This window comes from Cryptomeria japonica, chromosome 6, assembly GCF_030272615.1.
Source record: "Cryptomeria japonica chromosome 6, Sugi_1.0, whole genome shotgun sequence".
NCBI lineage: Eukaryota > Viridiplantae > Streptophyta > Pinopsida > Cupressales > Cupressaceae > Cryptomeria > Cryptomeria japonica.
Genome location: NC_081410.1, coordinates 31,354,625 through 31,365,875, shown reverse-complemented (window position 1 = coordinate 31,365,875; position 11,251 = coordinate 31,354,625).

The window sequence follows — 11,251 nt, the reverse complement described above, 5'->3', positions numbered from 1 at the left end:
ATGAAACACCTTTTGAAGGCCAAAAATGCTGATAAATGCATTAATTCTTCTATGATGATGTTTTAATAATAGGTCCCACTAGGTATGCCAAGAAAATTGTTGACATCCAAAGCTTGCACTTATTATGAGGGTAGTCTAGAAGTTTCGCAAGTCTGAGACCTTATGCGACTAAAAAAATGACCTTCAAGATTTTAGACAATGTCGCTTCGAATTTTGGATTGGATGAAAAAAGAAAGAGGAATAAATGTTAAATCAACAAAACTGAGGCAAGACACCGATGCAAAGATTTTACAACAGTTTAAAGCCTTCTTCATGAAACTACAAGGGACTACCATTTTTAGGATTTGAACAAATCACTCTAAAGACCCTTCATTGTTGGGAGGAGAACTAAATACACAAAGTTACACACACATATGATATCAAATTTGAATCATCATCATGGGAAGAACCTGTCAAGGCTCGGTAAAATGTGTATGTCCCTGGAGTTTTCACAATAGTTAACCATTCTGAAAGCATAGTCTAATTTCCTAATTTAGGAAAATGGAAGAGTAAAAGATTCCTACATGGTCCATAATTCACAAATTGGTTGGGAATTAGAAAAGCTAGATTGTGCATTTAATAACTACATACATGTTCTAATGACATAGAGAATTTTGTAGGAATTAAAAAAGCAAGAGACAAACAATGACACAATTTGAATCTCATTTAAGAACAAACATGCTAAGGTCTAATCATGGCTACAAATTATTGAGCTCTAGAAAAATATTTTCATTTTAAAAGAATGTTAAAAATGTTGACCCTATAACGCCCTGCTAAGGATGTTGGCATTATTGTCATTGATGCCAACATACTAACCAGACAGGAACAAAATTTTCTTCAAAAACTATGCCCTCTACTTGAGCATACCCCTTGCAGACTAGTCTTGCTTTATTCCTTATCACCTTACCTTCTTCATTCATTATGTTCATGTAAACCCATTTGGTCCCAATGACATTCTTATTAGCGGGTCTAGGAACCAATTCTCATGTTTTGTTCTTTTCAATTTGTTGCAGCTCTTCTTCCATTGCCTTCATCCACTTCTCACTCTTGTTGGCTTCATCAGATGTCCTGGGTTCCATCTCAATCATAAGGCAGAATTTTACTTGTTCATTATTTCTTGCATAACTTCTTGTTTGCACACCTTCATTTTTGTCTCCTATAATTTGATCCTCATGATGATTTTTTCAAACATACTTATTTGGTGTCTTAATTGGTACCTCTTCTTGTTCATTCTCAGATTGTCCTCCATCTTCAACATAAAGTTCTCCAACCTGATTTACTATATTTTCCCTTCCTTTGAGCAAGTTCTCATCTATTCTAACATTCACACTCTCAACCACTCTCCTTAGTCTTTTGTTGAAACACTTGTAATATTTGTTGTGAGTAGAGTAGTCCAAAAAGATGCCCTCATCACATCTTGGTTCAAAACTACTTAAGCAATCTTCATCTTTTTTGATAAAGCATTTTCTGCCAAACACCTTGAAGTACTTGACTGAGGGTTTTTTATCATACCATAGCTCATAGGGTGTCATTCTGCTATTTACTCTTAGCTGAACTCTATTTAATGTGTATACAACAATATGGACTACCTCCTTCCAGTAGCTATCAGACATATTTGCTTCATTTAATATAGTTCTTGCCATCTCCTTGACTGTTCTATTTTTCCTCTCCATAACTCTATTTTGTTTTGGTATCCTAGGGGTTGAGTATTTTCTTCTGATTCCATGCCTCTCATAGTAGTATTCAAATTCATTTGATGTAAACTCACTTCCAAGGTTTGATCTTAAACACTTCATCTTGTATCCACTTTCTTTCTCAAGTATCTTCCTGAAGATTTTGAATCTTTCAAAGGCTCGTGATTTGTCTTGCAGGAAGGTGACCCATGTCATCCTTGAGAAATCATCTATGAGTATCATAAAGTATCTTTCTCCATTTAGGGCTCTTGTCCTTGTAGGTCCACATAAATCAGTATGCACAAGTTCTAAAGGTCTTATGGTAGAATAGTCATTTGTTTTGAAGCTGACCTTGGTTTATTTTCCTCTTTGACACTCATCACAAAAATTGCTTGTTGGTTTGATGATCTGAGGTATGTGCCTTACATATCCTTTCTTGCTCAATTTGACCAAATTATCAAAATTAATATGTCCTAGTCTCCTATGCCACAACTAGCTCTCATCAACTTGTCCCATCATGCATTGAGACTCAAAACACTCCCTAAGGTTGTATACATTGACATCTATCCTTTTCCCTGCAACAACAAGTTGTCGATTGCTTTCCTTTCTTATTTCACATCCTTTTGAATTGAAAGTAAACTTGTATCCTTTGTCACACATTTCACTAACACTAAGCAGATTGTGTTTTAAACCTTCCACAAAGTATACATCATGAGAGTTTAATTTCCCATCCATGCTGAGAGTACCTTTGCCTCTGATTTTGATTGATGAATTGTCTCCAAACCTCACTGAGCCTCCATTCCAATCTTCAAGCTTGATAAATTTCTTCTTATCACCAGTCATGTGATTTGAGCAACCACTATCTACCACCCATAAATTCTTCCTTTCAGCATGTAGGGCAGTTTGAACAATCAAACTTGACTCAGCCTTGTCCTTATCCTTTTCAACCCAAACTTGTTTGGTTTCCTTTCTTCTTGTCTGCTATTATTTTTTGATCTGGATTGGCTTTAGGTTCCAAGGTTGACATTTTCTTCTTTTGCTTAGTTGTTCTAATTTTACAATGCTTTGCAATATGTCCAAGATTTTGACAATAATAACATTTGACATTTCTTTTGAATGATGAACTTAAGGGACTGTCATAGGACTGAAAATTATATCTCCTACATTCATAACTTCTATGACCAATACCATTACAATGGTAATAAATAATAATCATATCCCTAAGAGAAACAAATGAATTTATACATTCAAAACTTGGTGGAGGCCTATTCATAAGCTTACAATTAGAAATTCTATGACCGTAAGTATTACATTTATAACAATAGCCATGGAACTGAGGCGCATACCAATCATTGTTGAAGTTGTTTCAAATGGATGACAGTAAACCTGTTAGTACTCCCATGGTGACAAGATGAAAAATTAAGCAAAGATGATGAGTCACCTAGTGTAGATCAAACCTTGTATAGATCCATGATTGACAGCCTATTGTATCTCATAGCCTCAAGGCTTGATATTGTGCAAGCAATGTGCATGGTAGCTATATTCCAAGCTACTCCAAAGAAATTACATGTGAATGAAGTTAAAAGAATCTTCAAGTATCTGCAGGGAACACTTGATTATGGTCTATGGTATTCAAAGAGTGGTGATTTCAGCTTAGAAGCATACATAGATGCTAATTGGGCAGGATGTATTGATGACAGGAAGAGCACTAGTGGTGGTGCCTTCTTCCTTGGTGATAGATTAGTCTCATGGCACAACAAGAAACAAGAGTCCATCTCTTTATCTACTACTGAAGCAGAATATATATCTGCTGCTACATGTTGTTCATAGGTTCTTTGGATGAAGCAAACACTCAAGGATATCCAGGTAGAGTATGCAGATCCAATCTCCATCAAATGTGACAATTCAAGTGCAATCAAAATCTCCAAGAACCCTATCATGCACTCAAGGACAAAACATATAGCAATTGAGTATCATTTCTTGAGGGAGAAGGTAGCTAACAAGGAAGTCAAGGTTGAATATGTAAGCACGAGTGAACAAGTGGTCGATAATGGGAGACTGACAGTATGTCATCCGTTTAACCTGTTTTGTCGATTTAACATGTTCTTTCTATGTTGATAGTTATGGTTATTTTGATTTGTGGTTGGTTTTGGCTTGATGTCTTCAGTTCGGGATAGCTTATGGCGATAACTGAAATCAAAGGTGAAGAAGTTCATTAGAGTAACTCATGCCAATGAACGAGAGCAAATGTGTCACATGGTCATCATGATAGTTTATGAAGGTGGAGTAAGTAGTCAGGCCGACTGTTCGCTTCACCAATAGGAATAATAACTATAGCTAAAGTCTCAACCCGAAGTTTGGACATTCACTCTGTGAAGTTATTATCTCCATAACTAAAGTTCATTTATTTATCAACCCAGAGACGTATTATTTGAAATGGGTCTGCACTATATGTGCATTAAGTTCCTGCGATAGCTATTCTGCATTACTGCAACAACTAAACTTATTTGAAATAAGTAAGCAAGAATTATAACAACTGAATGGCTATAGGAAAACTCTACATTAACATAAAACCCAATTAAAGAACTATTAACTAAGTCCAAAACTGACAAACAAGAATTACTCTGTTTGCTTTGGCTGCAGGAACAGTCACATGATATGTTTCTAGTGGCTGCAAGAACAATCAATTGCCAGAATGCCTACTATAGCAAAAAGGGAAACTAAGTTTAACAAATGCACAAGAATACTCACCAAGTGGGGCCCCTTGGATGAGTGTATCCAGGCTTCCAAAAATATTTCTAAATACTTAGAATAACATCACTTTATTCATTGTTTTTCAAAGGTCGATACAACACACAGAATGAAAGAAAGCTAAAAATACTCTGCAACTTTATTTCTAAATCTTTTGTCTCTCCTTTCTCTCTAACCTCTGAGAAGAGGCATAAACTCTTATTTAAAACAAAACTACAACTTCCTACAATCTAGGTCACGCCGATGAAATGAGGTGGATAATATTTATGACAAAGAATAGACGGAGTTAAGCCACTGAAAACATGGATCTCTACTAAATCGTAACCAAGAATATAGCATGGCGGTATTACAAGATTGATGTTTGTTGAAGAAAACATAAATGAGTCTTGTGCACCCTACTATTCCTTTGTCGCTCCTTACGCCCATTATTCTCTTTGTTGTTTTGAACTTTTAACCACCTCTTGAATATCTCTAACCGCCTTCACGACGTGACACAATAACCGCCTCTGCAACATCTTATTTATTCTTGCAATTGAAAAGATAGAACATACAAGCACACACATATATCTATTTTAATTAATTAAAACACTTATACATTTCACACATGATATTGCCTATGATAATCCACATGGCAACAGGAATAATTCACATGGCAACAAGAATAATTGGTCAAGACAAAACAAGATTTAATGGGTTCAGTTAACATCTGGAATGCATATAGTCAAATTCTAATACATCATTACTATCCCATTATACAAATTAAAACATGGTAAAAACTAATGAGTTTTAAGAATAAAAGGAGCTAATATCTCAGCTCATCATACCCCCCAACTTAGTGTCTTGTTGATCCTTCAGCAAGAGGAAAATTTCTGATCCGGGCACTAACTCTCAAGTCACCAATAGTTCTCTGTCCTGTCCCTCCTGTAGCCAAATTCCAATAAAACCCCTTCATTTTTTTCTAGTCTAGCCCATATGGCTTCTTTTGTGGCCTCCTCATATGGTTTGTCTACAACCCTGCATCCCATTAATGGCCACATAAGGATAGGTGTCTGAAATATCAAGGGTAGCCAGTTATTGCTCTTTGCCCTATCCAAATGGATGTACTTAGGAGCTCTTTGTTTAGCTGCATGAAAATTAGGCAGTGAATGGGGTTCACCCTATTTTAGGTCTTCTGGAAGATTATTCCAACACTGAACCAAACATTCAATTGCAGCTACATTTTCATTTTTAATCAAGTGTTCATATTCCTGGAATGTTTCCTCTCTTATTGGTAACACCTGGCTCCTTACATAAGGTCTTGCTAACAATTTATGCCAGTCATAATAAAGAAGTCGTGGATTCTTGGCTTCAGCTCTAAGTGGTAATGGACAATCAAACTCCAAATTTATACACGTTTTAGCCTAAGTCCCCATACTGATTTCATTTTGCATCCATGACATTAATGCTTTTATGTGAATGTCACCAATGTATAATAAGGGATTCCACTCATTGTCAGAAGTCACAACATAGTTATGCAAATAAAATTCACATAAAAAATTCTTAATAGTTGTTGGAGAGGTTTGATAAACATTATAAAATTCTTCTGGGGTATCTAAAGAAGGACTAAGATCTCTAACAATGTGGTTTAGCTTGAAACTTAAATATTGCTCTTTTAGATGTAAAGCATAAACCCTTGGAGGAGCCCTACATTGTATCAACTCAGGAACCATACTGGAAATTGTGTCAACTTTAGCTTTCAATTCCACAATCTGATTATCCCTCTTTTCAATTTCTTTATGTTGCTTATCAATAATTTTATGTAACCTAGTCCTCTCTATCTCCCATTGCCTATAAAATTTAAGTGCAATAGACAAACTAGTGAGAGATGAAGGAGGTATATTAGTTGTTATCTGAGGGTGTGAGATTTCTTCAATAGGTTCTCCAAATTGTTCTGCTACATGTGCCAGATTTGAAAGTTTGTCGGCTCCATGTTCTTCCTGTGATTTAATCTATATTTGACTCTCATGCCCTTCTTTTGATGTTTCTACAGAAATGACTTCATTGCATCCCCTGCTGCTTGAACTTTCTGTTTACTCCGTCGAGTCCTTCTTGCATACATTTTTGGAGTGGTTATAGGAACAATTTCTATAAGAGGTGTTGTTGTAGGAGAATTTTCTTTTAGCCTATGCTTTTTAGCTACAGGAGAAACCTATGCTGCTTGTGGTTGCACAATGGTTTCTCCCTCTGCATCAATTGTCTCTATTTCTTTCCCTTTCCTTTTAAAAGATACCACTCCACTTTGAAAATGAGAGGATGATTGCTCAATATTCATTTCAATCACCATTTATTCTGCAATAGTCCAGGCTTCATTGGCAACAAGAGGTTCATCCTCTGCAAAAACCCTAGGAGATGAGGGCTCTCCGATATCCTCCTCTTGGGTTGCTAATTCTTCTGCAGGAGGAGCATTTTCCTCCCTAAATTGCAGTATATCTTCGAAAACCCCCCATGCCATATGAGAAACATCTCTAAGAGAACATTCTACTAACAGTTTTATCAAGCCATGATGACTGACAGAACGATTTCCACCCTTCTGTGTTTCCTTTGCACTTATGGAAATAAGGTGATACAGAAAATTGGGAACATTCACCCTTTGGCCATGCCATAAATGACTAAGCAATTTAAAATGGACCAAATGCAAATTTGAGTACCTTCCATCATAGGTAATGTATTTCATCACATACAATGCCACTTGGGGCCATTCCGCTGGAAGAGATATTCGTCTGGTTCCCTATTTGTCCACCCTTAGGGGTCCATCTATTGGGTGTGTAAACTCTTCCCTAGCGCTTCACGCATCCTTAGATTTAGGAAATAGTTCTCCTTCCTACAACAACCCAGTAACTTCAACTATTCATTTCTCTATGGCAATGACTCTCAATCCCTTGACAGAGGCCTCTCCTTCATTGATTGTACGCATGAATTTAGAGGCAAATTCTTCATTGAAATCTGTTATTTTCAAAAAATAATCAATCCACCCATGCATACGGAAGTAATGCTCACACTGGACATCTTGTAGCAACATGTCATGAATTACAGGTTCATGGTGGATATGATCTCCACCCATGACTATTTCGGCTCTCAAAATAATTTCCATAGTAGAGAATGAGGGATTGAAATAACCTACAGAACTGAGAATACTTGTTCAAAAATACCTTACTTACTTTCAATCCCTTTTATTGATTTCGGCGTTAGGATGAACCACTTACTCATGCCAAAGAATGTCTTATTCAAAAATGATGTTAGGCAAATCAAAGCAAATTACTGACAAGGATGGATAATTACTCGACTTGGAAATCAGACCATAAAAGACCCTCCCAACTTATGATGACATGTGTCCACACATGCAGAAAGGACAAAGGGAAGGGTACATAGATTTAAAATAAGCAATAATCATAGCAAAATAATAAATGCATAATTAATAAAAAAAAAAAACAATGTTGACCATTGATTAGAAGCTTGCATCTGACTGGATCTATAGTGGTCAAGTGAACTGCTCCATTTTTAAAAACTTCATCTATTTCATATGGGCCTAACCATCTTGTCTGTAGCTTTCCCATAGTATTTTTATATCTAGAATCATATAGCACTGCCCAATCACCTGATTTAAATTTTCTCTCCTTTATGTACTTATCATGCCATTTAGCTCTTTGATTTTGAATAAGTTTTGTATGTTGAACAAACATCTTCCTCAGCTCATCCAAAGCATTTAATTGCAGAATGCGATCTCTTTGTGCTTGAGAGAGAGTCATATTTAATTGTAGAGTTGTTCTAAGAGTTTTGTGCTCAAACTCAATGGGCATCATTGCTATTTTTCCATACACCATTTCAAAAGGTGTAAAACCAATTGGTGTCTTCCATGTTGTTCTATATGCCCAAATGACTTCAGGAAGTCTATGTGACCAATATTTCTTATGAAGAGCTACTATCTTGGTAAGAATGGCTTCTAAATCCCTATTTGTGACTTCTACTTGACCATTTTCTTGTGGATGATATGAGGTAGACTTCCTATGTCTGATATTATATTCATTAACCAATGTTGCAAACAATGTAGAAGTAAACTGTGGTCCTTGATCTTAAACAATCTCTCTTGGAACTTTGTACCTAGTAAATATTTCTTCATAGAGAAATTCAACTACTTTATTATCTCTTGCATGTGTCATAGCTCGTGCTTCCACCCATTTTGTGACATAATCAGTGCATACTTGAATATAAGATTTCTCATTTGAAGGAGGATCAATTGACCCAACAAAATATAATCCCCATTTATCAAATGGTGCAACTAATATCTGGGGATATAATGGCATTTCATCAGATTTGGTAGGCCTACCCATGCATTGTCATCTATCACATTTTCTAGTATATTATGTTGCATCCTTATATAATGTTGGTTAATAATATCCTGTGCCAAGTATTTTAAGTGATGTTCTTTTAGTAGCAAAATGTCCTCCACATGTCTCATCATGACATGCATGAAGGATATCATATGTTTCATCCTCTCTTACACATCTTCTCATGACTTGGTCAGGTCCAATATAAAATAAACAATCAGTAATCCATGAGAAATTAAAGCTTTTCTCAACTAACAATCTTCTTTCTTTAGGATAAAAATGAATTGGCATCTTATTAGTAGCTAAATAATTTGCAATATCAGCATACCAGAGAGTGTGTGCTTTTATAAGGAACAAATGTTCATCTAGAAAAGCATCATCTATGGTTGCAGGATCATCCTACAATTAAAGCCTAGAAAGATAATCTGCAACTACATTGGATTTACCTGGTTTATCAACAATTGTAATGTCAAATTCCTATATCAATAGTAACCAGTGAGCCAATCTTCCTATAATTGAAGGTTTGTTCATGAGATATCTAATTGTTGTATGATCAGTGTGCACAAATATCGGATATCCTGTTATATAATGCCTGAATTTGTTGAGTGCATATATAACTTCTAACATCTCATTTTTCAGTGATAGTGCAATTAAGCTCAGGCCCTTGCATGTTCTTATTAATGAAATAAATTGCATTCTCCAAATTGTCAATCTTTTGTCCCAAAACTGCTCCTATGGCATAATCTGATGCATTTGTATGAATATGAAAAGGTAAGGACCAGTTCGGACCCTTGAGCACTGGTGCTTTAGTCAATGCATGTTTGAGCTTCAAGAAAGCTTCATTGCATGAGGAAGTTCAATTAAATTCCATATCCTTGGTCAAAAGAGAATATAAAGGGCCTACAATTTTGCTGAAATCTTTGATAAACCTCCTATAATCTCCACCATGACCAAGGAAACTTCGGACATCCTTTTGCTTTATAGGTGCAGGGAGATTTTGAATGACTTCTATTTTTGTTGGGTCAACTTGTATTCCATTTATAGAGATATGATGACCAAGAACTATACCTTCCTGCATCATCATGAAGCACTTTTCACTGTTCAATGATAAATTATAGTCTTCACACCGCTGCAAAATTTTCTTTAGATTCTTTAATGCCTCTTCAAATTCTTAACCATAGGTGGTAAAATCATCCATATAGATCTTCGCGTTGTCTTGGGAAATATCTGAAAATATGCTAATCACTGCTCTTTGAAAAGTAGTTAGTGCATTACATAAACCAAAAGGAAGAACAAAATATGCATACGTTCCCCAAGGACAAGTAAATGTAGTTTTTTCCTGATCCTAAGGAGCAATTCGAATTTGATTGTTGCCATTGAATCTATCTGGGAATGAGAAGTACCACTTCCTTGCCAAGGAGTCTAATACCTGATCCAAAAATGGTAATGGACAATGATCCTTCCTGGTTGCTAAGTTCAAAGCTCTGTAATCCACACATACCCTCCATTTACCTCCTTTCTTTGGAACTATCACTAGAGGTGACACCCATTGACTATTTGAGATAGGATAGATAAATCCAACATTTAATAATTTATGAAATTCCTATTTAACTATTTCTCTTAATGCAGGATTAATTCTTCTTTGTGGCTATCTAAGTGGTCTAGAGTCCTCTTTTATGTAGATATGGTGGGTCCAAACTGTAGGATCAATTCCATGCATGTCTTTGTAATCCCATGCAAAAGCGTGTTGATGACATTTAAGCAAGTCAACTAGTGTTATTCTTTAAGTCCCTATGAGTTGATTGTTGATATTCAAATATTTATTTAGATCAACTTCCACTTTGACAGTAAGATCAATTTAAGATGCTTCAGAAAGATAAGAAGTGCAGACTTCCTACGGCAACAGGGTTGCAATATATCAGTGGCTGCAGGAAAATCTGATGTTGGAATATTTGATACTAACTCCTGTGACTGTTGCTCTTGTCTTAACTGATTTGTCAAAATTTTATAGAGAATTGAATTGCCATCATGAAGTTGTATGAATGGTCCTCTATTAATCATCATAAGATGATGATTGACATAGTCAACTCCTTCCTCAAATTCTTCTCCCATGTTAGGCCAAATGACTTGCTATTGATCAAGTTGGGGCTGAGTAGGAGAATACAGAGCCAAAGTTTTGGTAGTATTTCCATATGATTTAGTCATATCTCCTAACTGACATCCAATATATGCATCGACTGTAGCAAGCCAAGCTCTTCCCAAAATAACTGGATAACCTCCCGATGTGGCTTTAGGAGACAGGATCATAAAATTTGCAGGATATTCCCAAGAATCCAAAGTAACAACCACATCTTCAATCATACCATCAGGCCAAACTGTGGAACTGTCAGCAAGCTGCAGGACTGTAGGTGTAGGTATGAGACT